A 25,801-nucleotide genomic window follows, 5' to 3' on the forward strand; every position below is an offset into this window, starting at 1 on the left:
GTCCAGTTCATGTCTCAAACCTCTCTTGTTGCAAGAAGCAACGACTGGTGAAATGAAAACACGGATAAGCTGCAAGGACACTGGCAGAAGGCGGGCAACTATCCAAGTCACTGCAAAGCTTGCAGAAACACACAGTCAGCTTTCTCTCACTAACAGGGAGCTGGACTCCATGTTTTATTGTGCTGATAAACAGAGAGATGCAGCTATGGTTTGAGGACACACAATTAAACAGTGACAGGCCCTTTTGAAATCGAAATTATAATTTTGATTTAAATGTGACTTGACATTTAGGTGAAAGGCAAAAGGGGACATTGCCTGACTGGGTCTCCTCCCTCGCAGAACTGTAAACTGTGCATTGTACTTGAACACATGGCAGCAAATGTCTTTTATTTCAAGGGCACGTGTACATTTCTAACATAAAACAAGGCCTAACATTTCCTCTATTTGTTGCCTAGGCCTTAGCCTAGTAGGCACTCCTTTCAGCGCAGGGAGCTAGCGGGCGTCAGCCTGCTGTCATTGGGTGGCAGGACCCTTTAGTGTTGCAGTGTGCTTTCAGGGCATTTCGACAAGGTGGGTACCTAATCTTGGCAAGCTGACTAGGCCGATTGGGCTTTCCTGTGCTCATCTCCATCTACGACCTGTCTTCTCCCTGCACCTGGTTTCGTTGTGCTATCTGCCTTTTGCTGACCAAGAGGCCTTCTCTCCTTGGTCCTACATGCCATGGCTGTCTCCTGTGGCATCTCTTGCCGCAGACCACTAGTGCAGGCCTTGCCTCTGCCTTCTTTGGCTGCCGCCCGGTGCAGCCTGTCTGCCCAATGCAACTGTAGCCTTTGGTCAGGCATTTCCACTTGGTCACCGCTGCTGACCTGACTGTCAGTCATCTCGGCCAGCCCTTTCCTGTCAGCATGCAAACTTGGGAGCCCTGTGACATCAGCAGTGGGCTGCTGCTTCCAAATGGCAACCACACCTTTATTAATTCCAGGCAGCTCACCCTTCCTGTACGGCAGACTTATGCCCATAACGCTGCCCCCATGACCTGCCTTGTCCTTCCAGGGCTGCCAACCCTTCCTACTGGTTGTGCACTCTCCCTAGGGTGAGGACATTAAATTTCAAGGCTGGCCCCCGGACTTGGATCAAGCAAAGTGACATCTTCACCTTTCTATGCTGCAGTCGCCTTATCCAGCTACAAACACAGTTTCCGTTATCGCTTTTTACAAAAGTACAGTGACGGTGAGGACAGAGACAAAAAGCCCATGAAGGGGCTTGAAAGGGCCTGTGCCCTTTTGTAATGCCCCACAGACAATAGAAATTTATTTTTGTGGAAATGTAATTAAGGTCCTGAAAGAGGCCCTGACGAAGACAGCATCCCTCTTGGACACTGCACCATTGGCTTAAACCTCTTTCCTTGAGTAAACCTTGTCACTTTGCCTTAGTCAGACTCCTCAGGAAGCTGTCCTCAATCTTCAGAAGGGCGGAATGTGGGGATCGGAGAGCCTTCCTGCAGCTCATCTCAAGCTCATGCGTATGACGGCCATTTGACAACCTCCACCTCTGTGAACCACCGCCCCAGCACTACTTTCCCGTCAAAAGTTGAGTCCCCTGCATGAGCACACATTATCAGGATGCGCCTTCTCCCCCAAGCTCTGTACTGCTTAACACTTCCTCGCCACAGTAGATGCGCCACAGGTTCTCTAAAGGTTGGTTGCGGGACCTTTGCTCCCACAACTTCTTGTGCTTGTTGGGCCGCTACCCAGTTAGCTGAACATGATATGACTGCACATAGTATTGTCACGTGGTAGTGACGGCGAAGAAAGAAGCAGTACGGTGGAATACAAAACTAGCTTTTATTGGGCGAACCTGTGCACACAAAACAGGCTACACTTATAGCACAACGAAAGCGGCGAACACAGTCGGCGATCGTCGAAAATCTGATCAGCGGGTCAAGCGCGTCGGCTTTTATAGATCAGTCGTCGAATGTTCCAGATTAACTGATGGGACCCGCGTGTTTTCCACAAAGTTCTACACCATTCGTGTCACGCGATGAAATCTGATAACACAAGGTTCGGCGACAACAGACACGCGGATAGAAGCGTCGATAACTTTCCAGAAACGTCGGATACATGCAGACGCGTCCCTCGCTGTGCGATTACAGTTGTTAAGCGGCGAAACGTGGTTGCCCGATAAAGATAAGTACACGTGTCATTACCCCCCTCTTAAAAAGCATCGACCCGATGCTGCAAACAAACGAAATTAACAAAGAAAAGCACTCGTAGCAAAGAAAACAACAAACTAACGAAGTTCATCAGCGTCCGTAAAATGGTTTAAGGTGCACCACGTGGACCACTTCAGATCGTGCGCGGCGCCGCTGTGAGTGCGAAATGCCGTCTGGCACGACCTCATAGTCTAGTGCGCCAATACGTCGGATGACCTTGTAGGGTCCGAAATAGCGTCGCAGCAGCTTCTCACTGAGTCCTCGCCGGCGAATCGGGGTCCATACCCAAACACGGTCGCCGGGCTGGTACTCGACGAAGCGTCGTTGGAGGTTGTAGTGTCGGCTGTCGGTACGCTGCTGGGTCTTGATCCGTAGGCGGGCGAGCTGTCGGGCTTCTTCGGCGCGCTGGAGATAGGTAGCGACGTCAAGATTCTCCTCGTCAGTGACGTGCGGCAGCATGGCGTCGAGCGTCGTCGTCGGGTTCCTGCCGTAAACCAACTTGAATGGCGTGATCTGTGTTGTTTCTTGCACCGCCGTGTTGTAGGCGAAGGTGACATACGGCAGGACCGCGTCCCACGTCTTGTGTTCGACGTCGACGTACATCGCTAGCATGTCGGCGAGGGTCTTATTCAGCCGCTCCATAAGACCATTCGTCTGCGGGTGGTAAGCCGTTGTCCTCCTGTGCCTTGTCTGACTGTATTTCAGAATGGCTTGGGTGAGCTCCGCTGTAAAGGCCGTTCCTTGGTCGGTGATGAGGACTTCTGGGGCGCCATGTCACAGCAGGATGTTTTCGACAAAGAATTTTGCCACTTCGGCTGCGCTACCTTTCGGCAGTGCTTTTGTTTCAGCGAAGCGGGTGAGGTAGTCCGTCGCCACGACGATCCACTTATTTCCGGTTATTGACGTCGGAAAGGGTCCCAGCAAGTCCATACCGATCTGCTGGAATGGTCGGCAAGGAGGCTCGATTGGCTGTAGTAATCCGGCTGGCCTTGTCGGCGGTGTCTTGCGTCGCTGACAGTCTCGGCATGTTCTGACATAACGGGCGACGTCGGCGGTCAGGCGCGGCCAATAATACTTTTCTTGTATCCTCAATAGTGTCCGGGAAAATCCGAGGTGTCCAGCGGTCGGATCGTCATGTAGGGCATGCAATACTTCTGGACGAAGTCCTGACGGGACAACAAGAAGGTAATTGGCGCGGACTGGCGAGAAGTTCTTCTTCACGAGTGACTGTCTTGAAGCGTGAAGGAAGATAATCCGCGCTTAAATGCCCTGGGGACAACGTCAGTGTGCCCTTCCAAATAATCGACGAGGCCTTTAAGTTCCGGGTCCGCTCGTTGTTGTTCGGCGAAGTCTTCCGAGCTTTTTATTCTTCCAAGGAAGGCGTCGTCATCCTCGTCATCTTCCGGCGGCGGGTCAATGGGGGCGCAGGATAGGCAATCGGCGTCTGAGTGTTTTCGTCCGGACTTGTATGTTACGGTGATGTCGTATTCTTGTAGTCTGAGGCTCCACCGTGCCAGCCGTCCTGAGGGATCCTTTAAATTCGCTAGCCAACACAAGGCGTGATGGTCGCTGACGACTTTGAATGGCCTGCCATATAGGTAAGGGCGAAATTTCGCTGTAGCCCAAACGATGGCGAGGCATTCCTTTTCGGTTGTAGAATAATTGCCTTCCGCTTTTGACAACGACCGGCTAGCGTAAGCTATCATGTGTTCATGTCCATCTTTTCTCTGGACCAGGACGGCGCCAAGGCCTAGGCTACTGGCGTCAGTGTGGATTTCGGTATCGGCGTGATCGTCGAAGTGCGCAAGTACGGGCGGCGACTGCATGCGTCGTTTGAGTTCTTGAAATGCCTCGGCCTGCGGCGTTTCCCACTTGAACTCGACGTCGCATTTAGTTAGCTGCGTCAGCGGCTCAGCGATGCATGAAAAGTTCTTGACAAATCGCCTGTAGTAGGCACACATTCCAAGAAATCTACGCACTGCCTTCTTGTCGATGGGCTGTGGGAACTTTGCTATGGCAGCTGTCTTCTGCGGGTCGGGGCGGACTCCAGATTTGCTGATGACGTGGCCTAAAAATAGAAGCTCCTCGTAAGCGAAGCGGCACTTTTCCGGCTTCAGAGTAAGTCCTGATGACCTGATGGCCTCTAGTACTGTTGCCAGCCGCCTAAGGTGAACGTCGAAATTTCCGGCGAAGACGACGACGTCATCCAAGTATACGAGACAGGTCTGCCACTTCAGTCCTGCTAAAACCGTGTCCATCACGCGCTGGAACGTTGCAGGCGCCGAGCACAGTCCGAATGGCATAACCTTGAACTCGTAGAGGCCGTCTGGGGTGATGAAGGCGGTCTTTTCGCGATCTCTTTCGTCGGCTTCTATTTGCCAATAGCCAGACTTTAGGTCCATGGACGAGAAGTATTTAGCGTTGCAGAGCCGATCCAATGCGTCGTCTATCCGTGGGAGGGGGTATACGTCCTTCTTCGTGATCTTGTTCAGACGACGATAATCGACGCAGAAACGTAGGGTTCCGTCCTTTTTCTTTACCAGAACAACAGGGGATGCCCACGGGCTTTTCGACGGCTGGATGATGTCGTCGCGCAGCATCTCGTCGACTTGTTCTCTTATAGCTTCACGTTCTCGCGCCGAAACTCGGTAAGGGCTCTGACGGAGTGGGCGAGCGCATTCCTCGGTGATTATGCGATGCTTGGCGACTGGTGTTTGTCGAATCCTCGATGACGTCGCAAAGCAGCCTTTGTATCGTCGGAGCAGACTTCTGAGCTGCTGTTGCTTAATCATAGGGAGATTTGGATTAATGTCGTAGTCTGGTTCGGGAATCATGGTCGTCGGGGTAGATGCGGCGGAATCCGAGAGGACAAACGCATTACTTGTTTCCAGAATTTCCTCGATGTACGCGATCGTCGTGCCCTTGTTGATGTGTTTGAACTCCTGGCTGAAGTTTGTCAGCAACACTTCAGTTTTCCCTCCATGCAGTCGAGCGATCCCTCTTGCGACGCAAATTTCATGGTCTAGCAGTAGACGTTGGTCGCCTTCAATGACGCCTTCTACGTCAGCGGGTGTTTCGGTGCTGACCGAAATAACGATGCTGCAGCGAGGCGGGACGCTCACTTGATCTTCGAGCACACTCAAGGCGTGGTGACTACGAGGGCTCTCCAGCGGCATTGCTTTATCTTCCGACAGCGTTACTGACTTCGACTTCAGGTTGATGATTGCGCCGTGTTGGTCCAGGAAGTCCATACCGAGAATGACGTCTCGTGAACACTGTTGGAGGATAATGAAGGTGGCAGGGTAAGTCCGGTCATGAATGGTTATTCTTGCCGTGCAGATCCCAGTCGGCGTGATGAGGTGTCCTCCAGCGGTGCGAATCTGAGGGCCTTCCCATGCGGTCTTAACTTTCTTCAACTGGGCGGCGATGTGTCCACTCATTACGGAGTAATCGGCCCCTGTGTCGACTAAGGCAGTGACTGCGTGGCCGTCGAGAAGCACGTCGAGGTCGGTTGTTCTTTGTCTGGCATTGCAGTTAGGTCTTGGCGTTGGATCACGGCTGCATCGTGTTGAACTGAGGTTGGAACGTCTCGTCGTCAAGTCATCTTTCGTCGGTGTAGTTTTGGCTTCCAGACTTCGTCGGGACGGCGGCGTGTCGTTATGTCGTCGAGATGGTCTCTTCGTCGTCTTCGTCGGCGGCGGAGGATCTTCGTCAGTTCGACGAACAGCAACCGCACCTCCATCGGTTGCTGCTTTTAGTTTTCCGGGTATGGGCTCGCAGAGCGGCCCCGGGCTGGGCCAGTGTATGGACGGCGCTGCGGCGACAGGTAGCGGCCTGGTGACGGCGAACGGGACGGTCGTCAAGAGGTCCACTGAGTGGCGGCTAGGTAATCGGCAATGTCACGTGGGCGCTCCCCAAGCTGTGGACGCGGCGCGTTGACGGCGAACCCTCTCAGACCCATGTCGCGGTATGGGCATCGGCGGTACACACGACCGGCTTCTCCGCAGTGATAGCAGAGCGGGCGGTGGTTGGGGGCTCGCCAAATGTCCGTCTTCCTCGTATAGGTGCGCTGGGCGACGGGTGGGTGTGCTGGCGGCGGCGGCGGTGGACGACGGAATTGCGGTGTTGCAGGACCTTGGCGCGGTCGCGCAGGGGGGCCTTGACGGCGGGCGACCGCGGCGGCGTAGGTCATTGCTTCCGGCTGCGGTGGTTCTGGTTGTACCTCAGGAACTCCAAGGGATCGGTGCACCTCTTCCTTCACGATGTCGGCGATAGAGGCCACTTGAGGCTGGGACGAAGGCAGGACCTTGCGCAGTTCTTCGCGCACAATGGCCCTGATGGTCTCTTGAAGGTCGTCCGAACCTAGTCCTTGGATGGCATACTGCGGCGTGTGCCCCTGGCAGTTATATTGCCGGGTGCGCATCTCCAGAGTTTTCTTGATCGTTGATGCCTCTGCAGAAAACTCAGCCACAGTCTTCGGTGGGTTACGAATAAGTCCGGCGAAAAGGTCTTGCTTGACGCCGCGCATCAGGAAGCGAACTTTTTTCTCCTCCGACATTTCCGGGTCGGCGTGCCGGAAAAGACGGGCCATCTCCTCCGTGAAGATTGCGATCGTCTCGTTTGGCAGCTGCACTCTGGTTTCTAGTAGAGCTTGGGCTCGCTCTTTTCGCACGACGCTTGTAAACGTGTGCAAGAAGCCGCTTCGGAAAAGGTCCCACGTCGTTAAGGTGGCTTCCCGATTCTCGAACCACGTCCTGGCGGCGTCTTCCAATGCGAAATAGACATGCCGCAGCTTGTCGTCGCTGTCCCAACTGTTAAACTTAGCGACCCTCTCATACGTTTCGAGCCAGGTTTCCGGGTCCTCGAATGTTGATCCGCGGAACGTCAGAGGTTCCCTGGGCTGCTGCAGCACGATGGGGGATGCTGGGGCTGCCATTGGGGTTGCCTTGTCCACAATCTTCTTGGTCTTCTCAGGTAGAAGTCCGTGCTCCGGGGGCAGCTGTTGAAGACGGCGGCTTGCTCGATGTTCCGGGACGGCACTGGTGTTGTCTTTGCGGTCCGGGCTTGTATTACGGCTTGTCGGGGCCGTCCGGTACATGGACGTAAAGCACCTCCACCAGATGTCACGTGGTAGTGACGGCGAAGAAAGAAGCAGTACGGTGGAATACAAAACTAGCTTTTATTGGGCGAACCTGTGCCCACAAAACAGGCTACACTTATAGCACAACGAAAGCGGCGAACACAGTCGGCGATCGTCGAAAATCTGATCAGCGGGTCAAGCGCGTCGGCTTTTATAGATCAGTCGTCGAATGTTTTAGATTAACTGATGGGACCCGCGTGTTTTCCACAAAGTTCTACACCATTCGTGTCACACGATGAAATCTGATAACACAAGGTTCGGCGACAACAGACACGCGGATAGAAGCGTCGATAACTTTCCAGAAACGTCGGATACATGCAGACGCGTCCCTCGCTGTGCGATTACAGTTGTTAAGCGGCAAAACGTGGTTGCCCGATAAAGATAAGTACACGTGTCAGTATTCAATCGACCTTGCGTTGAGTGTCTGCCTGCAAGCCGTGACTGTCACATCGTGCTGCATCTTCGATTAATAAGCCCGCATTTGTTGGTGACCCGGCTTTGTAGTCTTCTTGGCTCCACAGTCATGTGGTGTTAGAGTACCGACAAAACCATCATAGCATCCTTTGAACATTGTGGTGTGCAGGAGCATAGTACCCTTTTCTCACACTCGCTGGGTGAGTCTCACGGAAACCCATCTCCAATGCACGGACTCTGAGAGTAACACTCAGCAAGAGGCAATACTCTGGGTGTCTACCAACCGAGAAAACCTGCTATTCTCTGGGATTTTGAACAGTGGAAATACTCAGGGAATTCGAGCTTCTATCAGGGAAAATTAGCCGTAACTTCATTGAAAGGGAACGAATGTCGCGCTAATGCTAGCTCAAGTAACAGAGAGGAATCGTAACGAATCGTCATTGATGCCGTGTCGTCGGCTGGAGGAGCTGCCAGTGTACAGTGAACGACGAATTTTCCGGGCACCCGATTTTGGGGAAATGCCCGATAATTCGGATGGCTTTGCGGCACCACCACGTACGCCATAGAGTCAATGTATAAGAACTTATGAAATTTCGGATGCAAGAACCCTTTGCCGGCCAATTTTACAGACATTTTGCCGTGACGGCATGTCCGAAGTGGCATTAATCAAAGCCACCTCAGCCACCATTTTGATTATCTCACCGCCTCGAACCGGCGCTCTCGCATCCATATCCACTGGCAGCCGTAGTGACCACCGCTACAACACTAGACCAAGCTACTTCAGCGTTTGCTACTGTTAGCAATGGCGCGCCGACTCAGCCTTTGTAATCCTCGCCATTGGCTTCGAACCTAGGAAAGCATGACGCATTGCATTATGCCGGTTTCCGAAAGTAAGTTTCGCCTCAATACAATAATGTTATGCGGTGAAGCATACGCAAAGCATTGCGGTGAAGCCTAACAAGTGTGGCAAAGGGAATTGTCATGGGACCCAGTATGTATTCCCTAATTATACACGCGTGCACCCGCCATCTCCTGTCACCATACGTGCACCGATATGCCTAATAAGTGTACTGGCAGGCCTTCAGAGCTTTTTCGGTTTGAGCCCTTAAGGACGGTAAAAGACATGCATTCATTATTTTGGACTGCCCGATTTTTCGGATGTTTTCATGGCCTCTAGGGAGCCAGAAAAATCGCATGTTGACTGTACAACGGACCAAGAGGATGCTTCAAATGGTCGGTGTGGCGAACGCGCGGTGGAAGGAGGACGAGAACAAAAAGGACCGATGCATTGAGGAATGAATGGAAAAGGAAGTGTGCCGCCACTTCTTTGAAGGAGCTTGAGCTCAAAAGACGAAGTGTTGGCTGACACTGAGATGTAGGTGCCCCTCATTCAAACCAAAATGAACTCTTTAAAGCAGTGAAACGAAACACTGAGGTGTTGTGCACAGGCTGGGAATATGTCAGGTCAGTTGAGGTTGACTGTCCAGCTGCTGAGAGAGAATCTCACTTATGGCAAAGCTCAAGCCTCAAACCATTGAGCTTGCTATCAGTTGATAGAAATAGCTCATATTCAAAAATATTTATTTCTGTATGCATTTCTTTTTTATTCGTATTTAAAATGTTCGACTCAATTTGCAATAGGTTTTACTATTTTTTTCAAAGATATCTTATAGCTGTGCATTTTACTAACCCCTCCCTTTTGTTTTCTTTTTGAATAAAATAAACGCTGCTTCTTACTGTTCAAACTGGATTAAGTAGTTTTTTTATTTTTTAACATGCTTACTAGAAAGTGGCAGCTTCGGGTGACATGGTGTCAGCCTGTCTTGACACAGAATAAAGTTCTGTGCCACTCAGAAAATTTTGCAAAGGCACTCAGGGAAATCCTGGGAAACTCGGGGAATTTCAACATGTCAACTTGGTAGACACCCTAAATACTAATATTAGTTTGATATATCAGGTAATTCAATATACTCAAATTAGCCTATGCGTGTTTCTATATTGTTAAGGGTGTAGACACGCAAGAGAGACGCCACATTTTCCTGACCCACGTGCGCATTTATGAGTTGTGAGAGAAGAAAGTGGGGACTGTGCCTAGGTTCTACAAATGTGGACACATTTTTGCCCCTTTGTTTCAGCTGGGCTACACTACGCGACCGTGGTTAAAGACTAGGTGTAGCATTTACAGCACCGCACTCATTATTGAGAGGTCCATAGTTCAAATGCTAGTATGACCAGGTTTTTCTTTTTTCCTTTCTTTATTTTAAATCGGCATTATTATATCATTTCCCTCTCTCTCACTTCTGCAGTACATTTGAACCTGGCAATAACGATATCACCGGGGATCGCGAAAAAAATTTGCTTTCGCGAGAATGTCCTTGTGAAATGAGACAGCACAGATAGGTAATGCATCGTAGAACAAAACTTTACTGTCAAAATTCCATTAGCCTACATTGGCAAGCTTTGCTCGAGGATATAGAACCGCATTGCCAACAGTACAAAGTGCGCTGCATACGGTCGATCAGCAGTGGCAGCACTGCTGTGGAGCAGTATTCTCGGTAAATTGCTTTCGTAGATACAATCACTTTTGTGAGATTTTGCGTAACTCGGTACAGGATGCAGAGCAACAACGCTCCACGCATGCAGCAGCATTTCTCCAGCGCACGCTGTCGCCCATATACTCTTAAACAAATGTACACCCTTTTGAGTGTATATTTGCCGCACAACAATAATCGTCATCTGTCTTGCTTGCGTTTCCTTTCTTGAAAACGCTGCACTGACTTTCCTGTCAAGAATGCTCTGTAGTGCTGATAATGTGCATGCCGTTCGTAACTTGGAAGTACCGGGCTCGCAGTGTTAAAGAAAGGAAATGCGGATGACGATTATTGTTGTATGGCAAGATACGACCCCAAGGGTGTAATTTTGTTTAAGGGTGCAGGCGCCGACGCATCTGGTGCCGAGTGCGAAAGTGATTGTATCTCGTATACCCGAAGGCAATCAATCGAGATTACGGCCCTTTTGGGCAAATCTACGCCCGGTGCTGAATTTGCACGCAATGCCTGTCAGGTGGCACCAAAACCAGCGTTCTTGAAGCAAGGGATATGCATATTCCCCGATCACTCAATCACAGCTCGCTGCTTGGCACTCCATGCTGCAACCGCTATCTCAAGCGCCATAAACAATTCCACTTCGGTGGGATGTGGATTTCCTTGTTTTTGCTGCATTTTTCTCACTGAGGCGCACATTACACACTGCACATAGGTGTGCAAAAATACATACCGGTAGCAAAACAAGTTCCGCTTCAAACGGGTTATCAGCAAACAAGATGGTGGCCACGACTTGTTTCAGCGCACGCAATTGCTTCTGGCGCTTGATTGTTTTTGCAAACAAAAATGTCGGCGCCCATGCAAGTGTAATGTGGTGGTATTTTGTTTACGTGGGATTGTAGTACAGCGAGCGACATTTCGTTGTCAAGAGGTACAAAATGCATTGAATCCTATGGGCCTTCACCGGGGATACGCAAAATATTTCGTTGTCGCGGGATTTCGTTATTGCAGGTTTCGACTGTACTTGCTTTTTACCCATGCTTCACCACCAAGCTTGACACGGAGGGTTCCTACCAAGGGAAGCATAGCGACCCGGCGTGAACTGCAGGGGTGGGAGATTAGGTAGATGCCACTTTAGCGGCCGCAGACCAATGAATGATGACATTGTTACTGCGATTTTGTTGTTTTGTATGCTTCCCCACCACGGACTATGTATCGGCTGATGTGAACCCGTTCGGACAAAAGTGTCGGCTATCGCATAGTGCACATTGTCATAGGCTAGGGATGAATGTACCAAATCATTACTCCTCCGTATTACTTAGCATAGTCCCAAAATTTCTCTCTCACACTTCATACATGCACAGAAGCGTCGGGAAAAGGCAGCACAGCTCTCGTGTGTCTGCGCCATTGACAAAACAGAAATATGCCTATAATGAGACGAGCATTTGTGATTTATTTATTACATATGCATTTGTTATCTTCAATATAGAAAAGAGGCATGGAAATAATAAATTTGTTTAGGACAAAACTACACGTAGTAGGTGATATGTCGTCAGAAGATGACAACAATGAAGTGCGCGTGCGAAGGTGCGCGTGCGCACCTTTGCACGCGCACCTTTGCACGCGCACCTTTGCACGCGCACCTTTGCACGCGCACCTTTGCACGCGCACATTCGCACGCGCACCTTCGCATGCGCACCTTTTATGCACACTCGCACGCGCACAAAGTGCGCGTGCGAGTGTGCATAGAAAAGTGGCAACAGACAAGAACCAAGAGGAATAACAATATCGAATTCACGACAAGGAACTTCGACAACAGCCTCAGCACCAGACATGGCACTTTATGAACTGAACCCCTTAAGCGATGCGACCAGCACGCAGAAGGTCATGATGCAGCTATGCATACATGGCAAGTCCTTGGATTTTGAAGTCGACTCAGGTGCAGCCTGCACTCTCATTGGTGAGGCCACGTTCAAAGCCACGTGGACACATGACCCACCACGGCTTCAGACGAACAACATTCTCCTACGCACATGGTCAGGTCAGCCTCTTCGAGTTCTCAGGTATGCAAGAGTGGAGAAGTAACGTACAGGCACGAGGCGTTTACATTATCGCTTGTTGTTGTCAAGGGAGCACGCTGTAACCTCCTCAGACAAAATTCGTTTCCTCATCTGGGTGTACAGATAACAGGCGTCAATGACATATCAGACGACGAACTTGTTTCCAAGCTTCTGGACAAGTACTAGTCTGTGTTCAACGAGGACATCTCAGGACATGTTGGTCCTGCTGTACAAATCCAACTTGTGGAAGGAGCAACACCAAAGTTTCTAAAAGCATGTCTGGTTCCCTTCGCGCTGCAATTGGTTGTAGAGGTTAAATTGAATTGACTGCAAGATCAGGGCATAATTGAGCCTGTGCAGCATTCTGATTGGGCAACACCTCTCGTACTCATTCGTAAGAAGAATGGTTCGTTATGAATTTTTGGTCACTATCGTTGTACAGTGAATCAAGTACCGAAGAAGGCAGATTACCCAATTCCCACAACAGATGAGGTCCTCAGCCACTCAAGGGGCGGCAAGGTCTTCAGCACCCTAGATTTAGCACAAGCTTATCAGCAACTTCAAGTCACACCACAGACAGCAGAAATATTGACCTCGAACACGCTGAAAGGGCTCTACAAGGTCAAACGGTTGCCCTTTGGAATCTCTGCAGCACCAGACATTTTTCAACGGTTCATGGGGACTATGCTGTCTGGCATCACAGGAGTTTGTGCATACATAGATGACGTGATCATCACTGGGAAGGACGCCGCGGAACACGCCGTCAGATTGGAAGAAGTCCTCAAGGGGCTGCACAAATACAATCTGCGCCTAGGAAAAGACAAGTGCCGTTTTGCGGTGAGACAAGTTTCATTTCTAGGACACCAAATTGACGAAACACGAGTTCACACCAGCGAAGAGAAAGCTCGAGCTATAATTGAGGCTCCAGCACCTAACTGCAAGCAAGCGCTGCAGTCATTTCTCAGAATGCTGGCTTTCTACGACAGATTCTTGAAGAACAGGGCAACAATTGCCAACTGTCTCTACCAGCTCCTTCAGCAGGACGCCATGTGGAGATGGGAAACTCGACATCAAGAAGCATTTAATGAACTTAAGAAATTGCTTCTCAGTCAGACAGTTCTGGCACACTACGACGAATGGAAGGAGCTTTTTGTCTCATGCGACGCTTCACCATACGGCATAGGAGCTGTTCTGTCTCAACGTGATGACCAGAATAGAGAAGCACCGATAGCATTTGCATCCAGGACTGCTGGGCCAGCAGAATGAAACTATGCACAATTGAACAGAGAAGGCCTTGCTGTAGTATTTGCAGCTCATAAGTTGCACAAATATATTACGGGCAGAAAGGTAACTTTCGTCACTGACCATCAGCCGCTGCTCAGCATACTGGGCCAGAAGAAACCAACGGCTCAAGTACTTTCACCACGACTGACCAGATGGTGCATCAAGTTATCTGCGTATGACTACAACGTTGTCTACAGGCACGGCAAGAGCCGATTGCCATTACCAGAATGCACCGATGGGCCATGGCCACCAGGCAATGTGCTATTGTTTGAAGCATTGTCAAGACCGTCGTTTACAGCCACTGAGATAGCACATCTGACACAACAAGGCAGTATCCTGCAAAGGCTATACAAGTCAGTACAGAATGGTACAGTGGAGAAACTCACTGGAGGTGACTTCACTGCTTACCAACAAAGAGCGACTGCACTGGCAGTTCATCGTGACTGTCTCACGATTGGATCACGGGTGATTATACCAAGCTCAGCATGATCTCACGTTTTGGAACTTCTACATGCTAGTCATTGAGGAATGGTCGCCATAAAGAAGTGCGCAAGACGCTACGTCTGGTGGCCCGGAATCGACAAGGTTATCGAAGAAACATTTCGACAGTGCCGTGAATACCATTTAATGCAGAAGAGTCCACCCAAAGTTCCTATTCCCACCTTGGACCCACCCCAGACACTGTGGAACACTGCACATTGCTTTCGCGGGGCCACTACACGGGCACACCTACTTAGTTGTGGACATGTACACAAGGTGAGTGGAAGTCCGTCACGTGACATAAGCAACATCCGCAGCTGTCATCGATGTACTCCGAAGTCTCTTTGCTACTTTCGGCATTCCCCGAAAAGTCGTCTCCGACAACGGAAGAGCCTTTATTTCTAGTGAGCTAAAGCAGTCTAAAGCGAGATAAAGCTTACAGGCCATCACATCGGCAACGTATCACCCTGTGACAAACGGCCAGGCAGAACGCTATGTGGCAGAACTGAAGAGAGCGCTTCTGATGGATACAAAGTAGTCCATACAGTGTCGATTGCGAGGTTCCTGTATCGGCAACATACGACAGTTCATACAGTTACAGGAATGACACCTGCGAGAGCAATGTTTGGACAAGAACTTTTGTGTCCCCTCGACCTACTCAAGCCAGAGACAGAAACATAGGTCCATGAATGCCAAGAGACACTGAAGCAATCACGTCGCTTCTCAGTAGGGGAAAAGTGCTTATTCATCAGTTTTTTAAAAAAGCCAGACTGGATTGAAGGTGAAATATAGCGCCGTGTTGGACCATGATCCTGGCTTTTAAAGAGCGTCCTCGGAAAGGTTTAGTGTTACCTCAACCACATCAAAGAAACGAGTCAGACTAGGCAAGCAACCCAAGCATTGACGGATTGGAGCATAGCAGACGAATTCGGACGTTATGCCAAAAGTAACAAGTTCTGCTATTCCTCTGGTACCGGATGCACTCGATACAAAAGACACTTCCTCTCAACCATCGACCTCGGCGTCACGAACAGCTAGAACGACGTGGCAGCTGTGGCCACCAGAGGTTAGGCGGCCTTCAGACCGCTATGGAGACTTCGTCTAAGGAAGGAAGAACTGATATGTTGTCAGAAGATGACAACAATGAAGTGCGCATGCGAAGCCGCTGGCAGCTTTTGGCACGAGCGCGCTTCACGGAATGAACGCCACGCCAGTGCTGGCTCCTACGCCGGAAGTAGTGTCTGCTACCATGTCCTTGACTTAATAAATCATCAGCAGTCAACCACGGCTGTACCGACATAACAGTAGGCATTATGTTGTGAGGCTTATAGGGCGTGAAAAAGACAAGGACAAAAGGGAGACGGGATACACACAGGCGCTGTCTTACCACGATGTCTCTATGTTTTACCAACAAGCCCAAATCACTGCTTTACAGTAGGCATTAATTCTTACCTGTGGCTTAAAACTTTCTCAGCATCACTAAGAGTAGTGACTCGATAGGACCTTACTTCGTTACACTTCTGATATGCTCCCGCTTGCTTCCAAGCATTCTCGCATGCATGCTCGAAAATAAACAAATAAATAAATAAAATAAATGCTGCATTTGTGGCATGCAAGTGTCTTTGTGGCACTGGCTGCAGAAGCACCTATTTCAGTATATCCTATGTCCAAACCCGCTGTGGTTGCTTTGTGGCTATGCCGTTGGTCTGCTAAGCACGAGGTCGTGTGGTCGAATCCCGGCCACAGCGGCCGCTTTTCGATGGGAGTGAAATGCGAAAACAGCGCATAATTAGATTTAGGTCACGTTAAAGAATCCCAGGTGGTCCAAATTTCAGGAGTCCCCCACTATGGCGTACCTCATAATCAGGTCATGGTTTTAGCACGTAAAACCCCATAATTTAATCTTATCTTATGTCCAGTTCGTTATTAGCGAATACTTTACATGAGTATATATGAGTAAGTTTTGCGTGTTTGATATAGAGAACAGTTAATTTTATCTGGATTTATTATATGTACAGTGCTCACGGAATGAAACGCGTCAATTTAGGGCTAAGTAATTCGCATACTTTCGTTTCCACCGGCTGCAGTTCGTGTCACATAGACGCAATTCTGGCGCGTACACCTGCATCAGAGTCCTCGTCACTTCTGATGACCAAATTCCTAGTGACATGAGATGCTGCTTTCGTGTACTTTGCACATATCTAGGGTTCTGCTAAATGCTCTGTGTCCTATTTCATTCCGTGAGCACTGTACATTCGACTGTCAGTGAATTTCCTGAATGACTTTGTAAACTTATAGGAAATGCTGCGACCTATAGAACATTTCAGAGCAGCGTAAAGTATTTTTGTCTTTTGTAAAAGACAAAATTTGTTTCAATAAAGTTGACTTATAGCTCTATAAATTAGGAATTTACAAGAGGAATTTAAATATTAGGACGTTTCATAACTTAAGTGAGAATAGTGGTTCAGTTTTGGCCAGCATAGCCGTTTCTGATCAACAGTGAACCCTGCATATAACACAGGTGCCTTTATTGGGCATGAATAGGTAAGCCAAGTGGTTTGCGGTGTGTGAGTAAACTTGTGGAGTAAGGCAATAGACAGCTTTCACCTTGCTCCTCATGCCTGCAGTGCTACTGTCGACACCTACAGCTGACATGGCGCTGACATAGCTAACTTAAGCAAAAGCTCATAGCTTAAGCAAGACACTTGCACGTTCCCCACTAATTTTGCTACTTATACAGTAGAGCCTCCTTCATACATTTTGGGGAAAAACGCACTAACCGGGAAAATGTACGATCCGAAAAAAAATGTGACAGTCTCAACTATTGTTGACATCTACATAATGCGAAGCGTCGCGCAGATCATTGCGGCACGAGACACCGATGCACGTAGAGCTGGTGGTGCTCCGGGGGCCCGAGACGCATTTTGTTGTTTTCCTGTTGCATGTTTTAAGAGAGCGAAAAGAAACCGTAATGAAATCGAGCTGGTGGGCGACGCCGGATGCCATCGAAGCAAAACATGATGCCCACATTGCATCGCCTACAGCAAAGAATAGCGGCGTATTAGGATTATCGCCGCCTACTAAAAGCGTGCAGTATTCTACCAATGGCTTTATACATTACGCGCTGTAAAACAGATAGGTGAAGATGCTTATCGCAATAGGTTTGTTGGCGATAGCTGTGAATGTGGCATGTGACGACCCGGGCGGAGATTTGCTGGTATGGGAATAAAACTGTGTGCGCCGTCGTTTTCACATTAGACGGGCAGCTATATACGTTCTCGATCGCACGCACCTTGCGCCTTCTTTTGTTTACATGGGATCTAGCAGCTGGAAAATGTATACGGTCACAGTTTGCAGCATGGAACGGCGATGTGTTTCGATTATTGCCTATGGCAAGTGTGCTACGCTTCCGACGGCACCATGCATTGTGAAACAGATAGGCGAAGATATCGTAATAGCATTGGCGGTGATAGTTGTGAATTCTGCGTGCAACGATGCCGGAGAAGATTTGCTGGTACAGAAAGAAGAAACTGAGTGCGCGCCGGCGTTTTCACGTGAGACGGGCGGACGAATATTGCGGTGAAGCTGCCGCAGCGGGCAGCTATATGCTGTTCTCGATCGCGCACGCCTTACGCATATTATTGTTTACATGAGATCTAGCGGTCGGAAAACGTATCATACGATCGCAGTTTGGCCACGTACTGAATGTTGGTACCGAAAAATCATGTTTTCCGGAAACGTATGAATCGGTAAAAAATTTGCGTAACTCAATTGGGTCATTGTTTTTAGTTCTCGATTGCGAACGTTGGCGCCACGAAAACGTACGTAACGGGAACGTATCAACGAGGTTCTACTGTATATGTGTGTTGAACCTTATGAATAGCTAGCCCCAGTTTATCATTATGTGTTTCTCTATGCAGGTGAGCCCAAGCTGGAACTTTTAAACAGTCTACAGTGTAAAAGGTACTGGAAGGACACCAGTCTGCATCGCATCTAGTCATGACCAGAGGAAAGATGTGCTTTATGTTTTTACATAATGCTATACAATGGACCCATTAGGATATGTTGGATGGGTCAAATGATATACAGTGTCGCATAAAACAGTAATCTTTGTTTTTAAGGCGGTTTCTGCCATGGATTTTATCTTTTATGCTGAAGAGAGATTTTGTACATACAATACTACATATTTTTGGATGGCTTTTATTGAAGAAAGGTCCTTTGAGCTTGTGATTTTTTCATGATGCAAGTCCATAAGGACTCATTGTAAATACACTTGTGTAAACTGAAGTCTGTGGGGTCTAAGCCACAAGAATAAATTGCATATCTTACAAAGCAACTTGTCCCATGGGCATTCAATGTAAACTTCAATTTGTACAGTGTAGACCTTTATGTATTGTGAAAGTTGCAGTACTGCATTAACATTATCCTTTATCTTTGCAGTCATCATAAATGTCTCATGGAATACCCAATTATGAAACACATTTTATTACATTATGAGTGCAATACTGGAAAGCTACAGAAAGCTTTTACTCATATATGTTGCTGGCTCATTAATGTGGTCATTGGTGCTGAGTGCCAAAATCACAAGTGCAGTGTCCTCCAAACACATGCACGTGTACATCTTAGAGCGCTATCATTGTTCTGCATTACATTCCCTACAGTTAAATGAGAATTTGATGCTATCTAGCTCTCTCCATTGGACATATATGCTGTGGCTTCTGTAACTGAGAGAGAGAGAGAAAACATTATTAAATCTCCTTGCTGGGGTCAAGGGGGGTGGGGGTCTAGAGACTAGCCCCACCAGAGCTCCCCTTCCTGGGGCTTCTGTAAGCTTCCCTACATTATTCTCTCTTATATTTGCATGTAGTATTTGGCCAATACACCATCCAATGGAAATAAACACATTGCGTTGCAGGCAGTCTCAAGCAGTTTTTCTGTCTATCTTTAATCATTCTCTTTGTACATTGCTAAAATAGAACATCCAGAAGTTTTTGCAAGTGTGCACACCAGCACATATGTAGTGTGGCCTAGGAAGTGTACCATAAATGAGGCCCTCCATATTTTTGTTAATGTATTAGGGGTGCATAAGTTTGACATAGTTAGTTTGTTGAAATAAAGACACAAAAACTTAATTGCTTAGAGAGAATAGAAATTGTCTTTGAACTCATTTTCCTTTTCTCATTCGTAAATTTTTGTTCTCTACTTCTGTATTTATGGCATTGTTTTATAATACTCAGCCTTCTGAGTATTTTTAATTTTTTTCTTTTGATGAATACTGTGAGCCTTGCGTATAGGCCTATACTGGAAGTGGATTACAAAGTGTACCACGAAAACAATAATGTAGGTTGAGTCTCTTTCAGAAAAAAAAATTGTACAGAAACCATCAATGATGGCTGTCATTGTAAGTGAATAGCTGAATGCTTCTGGAAAGCTATTCACTTTATTAAAGGAATGATGCACTTCAAGGTGTGTAATTTTGTCAGTGAGGATATTTAGGTAGAGTGTTTTGTGTCACTGCTTAATTCTATCGAGAACAGAGCTGTTAACCTGTACATCTGTAGTGGCGCCAGAACCCTCATGCAGCCATTACAGAAGGAAAGGGCTGTGGGAAAAGAGGTGAGCTGACCTTCACGAGCGCAGCACCACATCATCTGACTATTTCCTTAACTTTGTCTAAACCTTCAGATGTCTCAAAGCTGTCACGTTACAGAACATGCCAGTGGACCCAGCCATTCCCTTACACGCACAGCTCTGTTCATGTTACGAAGGCATGTCTACAAGGCAGCAAAGTTCTACATTTGCGCTGTCGCCTTTTGCCTTGTGGTACATTGCATTGTGAAGGTTTCAACCTCCAGAACAGTCCTGGATTAACCCCTTTAATACCCCCATCCCCCTTCAAAAGATAATTCCGAAAAAGCATACCAAATTTCCCAATTTTTAAATGTAGCAATGAAGTTTTCTGTCATTCTGATTCTGAAAATATATAACTTGATTCTTGATTACGTGTTTTTTCGAATTTTTTCTGGACTTCTACCGCCCTCTAGTGTTGAATATTGAACCCAAAGCCAATTACCAACTGCAACTCATCTTTGACAGTGGGAGGAGTATAACATCAGGCTGAACAAGTGTGACTCGTCATTGGCGATAAGGCAGTGACGAGTTGACAATCTCTGGAGAAAAAAAAAGTCAATAGTTCCGGTATTTGATTATTAAACAATTTCCTGCAAGTTCGGTGAGGACAAAATGCAAGAATACCCATGTACTTCGATTTAGGTGCATGTTAAAGAACCCCAAGTAGTTCAAATTATTCCGGAGTCCCTCACTATGGCATGCCTCGTCATCAGAACATAGTTTTGGCATGTAAAACCCCATGATTTGATTTTTTTTAGAATTTTATGTCGTAAGGCGTGCAAATGTTGGGTGCGGCTGATTGCAATATAATTTGTCCAGACCCCACCACTCTCCTTTAGGTTAAATATGGCAATCTGGTTTTCTGTTTTGAAATATGACTAGGCGGTTCGAAGAAACTGGGCATGTTGCAAGAAGCGCAAGCTGAAATTTATTACGGTGGGAACTGCCCGTATGGCGCATCCCGCGCGTCTTCCGCTACAGCGCGTCGCAGTAAGGCACGAAAGACAATCCTCCTTACTCAAGCAGGGGATATGTAATAAAGAAAAGCATTACTTATGTTGGCAAGATATTCAAAAAAAAGTTTGGCCTCAGCTGTTGTGTTGAATTTCCCAGCGTGCAGCCGAGAGTGCCCGCTTTCAAAAGTGTGTATGTTTGGGGGGGGGGAAGGAGAGGGGTTGCCCCCCCCCCAGTAAATATGCCTATGTGTATGACCGTGCGCAGGCTGTTTGGGCAAGTGTCTTGATTGGTAACATTTTTGTAGTAGCAAATTGTAAGCAGTTGAGTGCTTTAGCTCAGGCGTATACTTAGGTAGCCCATTTGTCAGAAGAATCCCGACCGTACTGTGGCATTTTGACTCCGCTAGTTGTGCGAGTAGAGGGCAGCAACGGTTCAAATCGCTTTGGCTTTCGGTCATTCTTCCGGACCAAAATTTTTAATTGCAATCAAGAATTGTTGCTGTGACATGGGGCGCTATAACGTAAAGCTATTTCAAACTTTTTTATTCCAATTCTGCAATCAGCCCTACACAATTGGTAAAAAAAATTTCGGACCACCTGCACTTCACCTGTCTGTCACGCGATGTCGCGAAAACTCCTCATTCGATATGATATGTGCAACTGATTGCATGATTAGACCAAGCGAAAGAAAAATATTTATGATTCGAAATCTTTTTTTTTTGCTATTAGCCCTCTGCTATTGGTCAAGCGTTTTTTGGCTATGCTCACTTCACCTGTATGTCACGCAATGTCATACAAGTGCGAAAACTCACCGTGTCGAAGTGACACGGATGCGTTAAAGGCGCATTAATGTGCCGAACAAAACCATTTTTTTCTGAATAGCCGGGCAGTGCCCGGTTCTGAAAGGAATAGATGATGGCTGCCCACCGATCGCTCTGGCACTGACAAGTCGGAGCTGCCGGGGAGCATCGGTTTATTTGCGTATAACACAAATTTTTGCGTGGCAGTATAATGTTATCGAACCCTTTATAACGCATTGCTCTGCCAACTCTTCTTTGCGGAGGATTCGTTTTAGTGGCACTTTTAACTTTCCATTGTATGCCACCGTGATTTTCGACAGCAACCACAAGCTAAGTAAGGGGAAGTGAACCAATCACAGACGCCGGCACCGCACCTCTGATCTGGTTATCTGATTTCACTGTGCTGCTCGGCCCCACCGAAACCCTCTCCACTTGAGCGTGCTCCTCACCTTGTGTCAGCCAATTAGATGAGAAAAAGTGCTCAATGTAGGCTGTGCTATTCGCTTTGAAAACAAAGAGTGAGCTCCTTTAAATGAGGACTGTGTTTGGTTGGGATTTTCAAACAACGCTTCGGGTTACCATCCAATGTTTACGTCTGGGGTATGTAAATTTGATGGTGACTCGGGAGCTCGAAAGGACATTGTGCGCATTTGACACGGTGTGGTCCAAACGAGTTCCTCGCATCTCTTTTCTTCTCTGCCACGCTCCTTCCACGTGTGTATACACTCTGAACCACCCCCGATGCAGAGGGGTGGTTCAGAAGACGCACTTCAGAGCAGCATTTACAGAAGCAGCAGCAGCAGGGGGAAAATCGAAGGAAAAGGCAAAGAAAGCTTTGCTTTAATAGACAGTTGTACGCAGCTATTGCGTACGCTCTACGCTGTAGTATAGCGTACACTAAGCAGCGCACGTTTGTTACAATTTTAGTTGCCCTGCGAGATATTCGGATTTCAGAGGCCATATGCCGTCGTTGTGGCTATCTCCTAACTGGAGCGATAGGTGGCGCTGACATGTCGAACGTTTCTTTCGTTGGGCTTTCACTCATTCGAAACGAGACGTGATATCGAAAACTGCAAGGTTCTCTACAATACTCTGTCATCAAAGCGGCCTGAGACTAAGCGAAAGCCGTTTACACAGTCATTTGCTACGAACAAAGTGAATTTTACAAAAGCAATGCCAAATTCAATTTGAAGCGGGCAGCCGGCACCGCCGCCACGTTTTTCGCATCAGTAGGCGAGTGTCTTGCTGCGCATTTTCTGCTACTCGCCGAACATGGCAGTCCCGGAGCCATAGCAGAAATCTTCGTCACGTCTGTGCTTGCTGCATACCCGAGTTGTAGCCGATGGCTGTTTGCCGGTTCTAAGTTTCTCGAGCCAAGCTTCATGCAGCTTCTTTTCCTGCTTCTACATGTGAATAAGGCTGACACTGGGCTGCGTTACATACGTCCGGTACTGCTGCACCGAACCGTAGCCTACCATGCTGCACACCTCCAAAGGCAGCCACTACATATTATAGTGCTTTCAAATGTTGTCAAGCAGACACCCGAGGTGGAAAAGCCTCACCGCTTAATCAGAACCGCAGCGCAGATGGGACATTAAACTTTCGTTTTCAGCTTGGTTTGGTGCTTCCGAAGCAGCCGACGCAGCCTCTGTGTCCACGTGATCCCTCATGCCACATCACGCCGACGGTAGCACCAGCTTTTCCAGTGGTAGAGCTCGTGCGCAATACGCTATGGGTCGTTTAGCGTCCTGCGCAGTAACGACCCGCTTTATTATAGCGTACACAATGGTATAGCGTACGCTTAACTAAAACTGTCTAATGAGTAGCCGTTTCTGTTCGAATGTAACGCATAACGGCACTTTTGAAGTCTCGAAGATGAGGGGCTGATGCAAGTAAGGAATCTTATTCCAAACGATTGTGCTGCTAGAGAGTCGTGGCTGTTGTGCAGAGGCGCACCAGTTCCTGAGAGAATTAACGCACGGGTGCTAATCGGTTCTGCTGAACAAGTTCCTAAGCTGTCATTCAATAAATGCCCCGTTTTGTGGCAGCCTGTAAATCTGATAACTTGATTCAAGCAAGGAAAACATTTTTTTGGCAGCCTCACCATGTCTGCAACTCAATAAAACTGGGCGCCCAATGTGATACCACACTTCAACGAACACGGCAGATCTAGAAAATTGGGACGTGTATGTGTGAGGCATGCCGTTCCTTTATTCGTTCATTATTGTCCTTATTATAGTGCACCGGATAACAGCAAGCAGCCGCTTTTAATTAAGAAACTGCTTAGTTGTGTGGACGTACAGTTGGGAATGGCATTAAATCTAGTGTTGAAATATAAGATAAGCGCAGCATGTTTTTCTCAAAAATCAGACTCTAGAATAATTTCTTTAGTTTACACCCCTGAAAAAAGCCGAATCACGTAGCTACTTTGTTCTTTTTCTAATTAAACAAATTATGGCATTTTACGTCTGGCAATATGATTATGAAGCCCCCAGTTTTCAGTTCTAACCACCTGGGGTAATTTAACGCGCACCTAAACAGTAGTACACGAGTGTTTTTCCATTTTGTTCTGATTGATTTCCGCAACCTGGTTTGAACCCATGAGCTCAAGTTAAGCAGTGCAACGCCATATCCACTATGTAACTACCAATTAGCTACCGCGCCGCCTTTTTTTTTTTTGTTAAGCATGGACTGGACAAAAAATTTCACACGGCCTACGGCTCAAATATTAGCATATATAATGGCTACTTAAAACTGTTTTCGGCGCCTGAGGTCCGACCGCAATAAAAGGACCTGTAACAATTGCTCCGCATTGTGTTACCTGAGGAACATGGAAACATGAATGGAATGCTGCATTGCAGTTTTTTCTTTCTTTTTCTGTAGGAATACTTTGCGTACATCTGAGTACAGGGTGCCTGATGGGGCAGATATGTTTTGTTTGAAGCGGCAAGCATGAAGTTCACATGTTTTTCTGCCTGTGTTTCGCAACACCTACAGATGAAAAACTGTATGTGCAAAAATACACACGAGAGATACATGCTGCTTGAAGAACAAGAAAAATATTTGTCCTCGAAAGGGAACCCTACAGTAACGTAGTAGAATGAAAACCAACACTACATCCGCAATGCAGGCAGAATTACTGAGTGTCACTAAACGTAAATAAAATGAAATAAAGAAGAAAAAGAAAACCGTCTACGCCGAAGGGGTAAATACATGTCATATGCAATTATAAACATTGTTTGAGCAGTCTTAACGCATACAGCAGTGCGCGAAGTTTCCAATGGCGCGACCTTGATGCGGCCCAATTCACTTCGATCTTAGCGCTGCCACAGTATTTTTCACCGTCGCGCGCCTCACCGCAAAGCATGTGCTGCCTCAGCCGTTTGTAGTATTCAACCTCAACCTTATGCTAGTACACTCTAGCCTAGGCCTAAGCACAAAGGAGTGCAAAAATTTGGAGAGCGCTTAAGCTTCGCCTTTAAGAGTGGAAGGCGATAGATTTCAAAGATCCCTGGATGCTTGTCATGCTTCCCGGCAACCACAGCTTTCTTGTGGATGTGCGCACAACAGTCTTGTTGCAAGAAACTGAGCTGGCCGCGCCGCTCGGAAAAGCCCTATAAACCACGAACATTGCCTGGAAGTACAGTTGCGTTCATAAATTTGGAGACCATGCGAGCCTGTGGATGGATGGATGGATGTTATGAGCGTCCCCTTTGGAACAGGGCGGTGGGTTGCGCCACCAAGCTCTTGCTACTATACTGCCTAATATTCTACCTAGGTTAAATAATGAAAAAAGAAAAAAAAACACTATGAACTACCACGCCCAAATTTTCTGATCCCCTATTGCGAACTGTGCTTTTGTACGTCTCCGTCTTTTGTCGTTTCCCTACTTTTCTTCCACCAATCCTTCAGTCGCCTCTTACTAATGTCTATTGCGGACATGTTTGCTTTACCACTGCTCCCTCTGAACCCAAGGGCTTCAAGGAGGCCAGTGGTGCCTAAATCGACCGCTGGGTAGACGTCTTCACATTCTAATAAAACATGCTCCGTAGTTTCCCTAGCTTTACCACAGCAAGCACATGCTTCTTCTTCCTTTTTATATCTCGCTTTATAGGTGCGTGTTTTAAGGCATCCTGATCTCGCTTCGAAAAGTAATGAGCTTCCCTTTGAGTTATCATAAATGGTTTCTTTCCTGATTTCGTTTTTTCCTCTTAAGTAGTTACTCATGGCAGGTTTCTTTTCCATTGCCGCCACCCATGAGATTAATTCAGCTTCTCTGAC

General features: G+C 47.6%; 1 protein-coding gene across 2 annotated transcripts in view; it reads left to right on the forward strand.

Annotated features, from left to right (window-relative positions):
• LOC135911130 (RAB11-binding protein RELCH homolog) overlaps positions 1-18,469 on the forward strand; it is a 210,901-nt gene extending 192,432 nt beyond the window's left edge. For both annotated transcript variants that reach the window (XR_010567225.1, XM_065443265.1), the window contains one exon: positions 18,054-18,469. The gene's annotated coding sequence lies outside the window, so the exon portion shown is untranslated. The remainder of the gene's footprint in view (positions 1-18,053) is intronic.
• The last annotated feature ends 7,332 nt before the right edge of the window (positions 18,470-25,801 follow it).

The sequence above is a fragment of the Dermacentor albipictus genome, chromosome 1 (genome assembly GCF_038994185.2).
Source record: "Dermacentor albipictus isolate Rhodes 1998 colony chromosome 1, USDA_Dalb.pri_finalv2, whole genome shotgun sequence".
Taxonomy (NCBI): Eukaryota; Metazoa; Arthropoda; class Arachnida; order Ixodida; family Ixodidae; genus Dermacentor; species Dermacentor albipictus.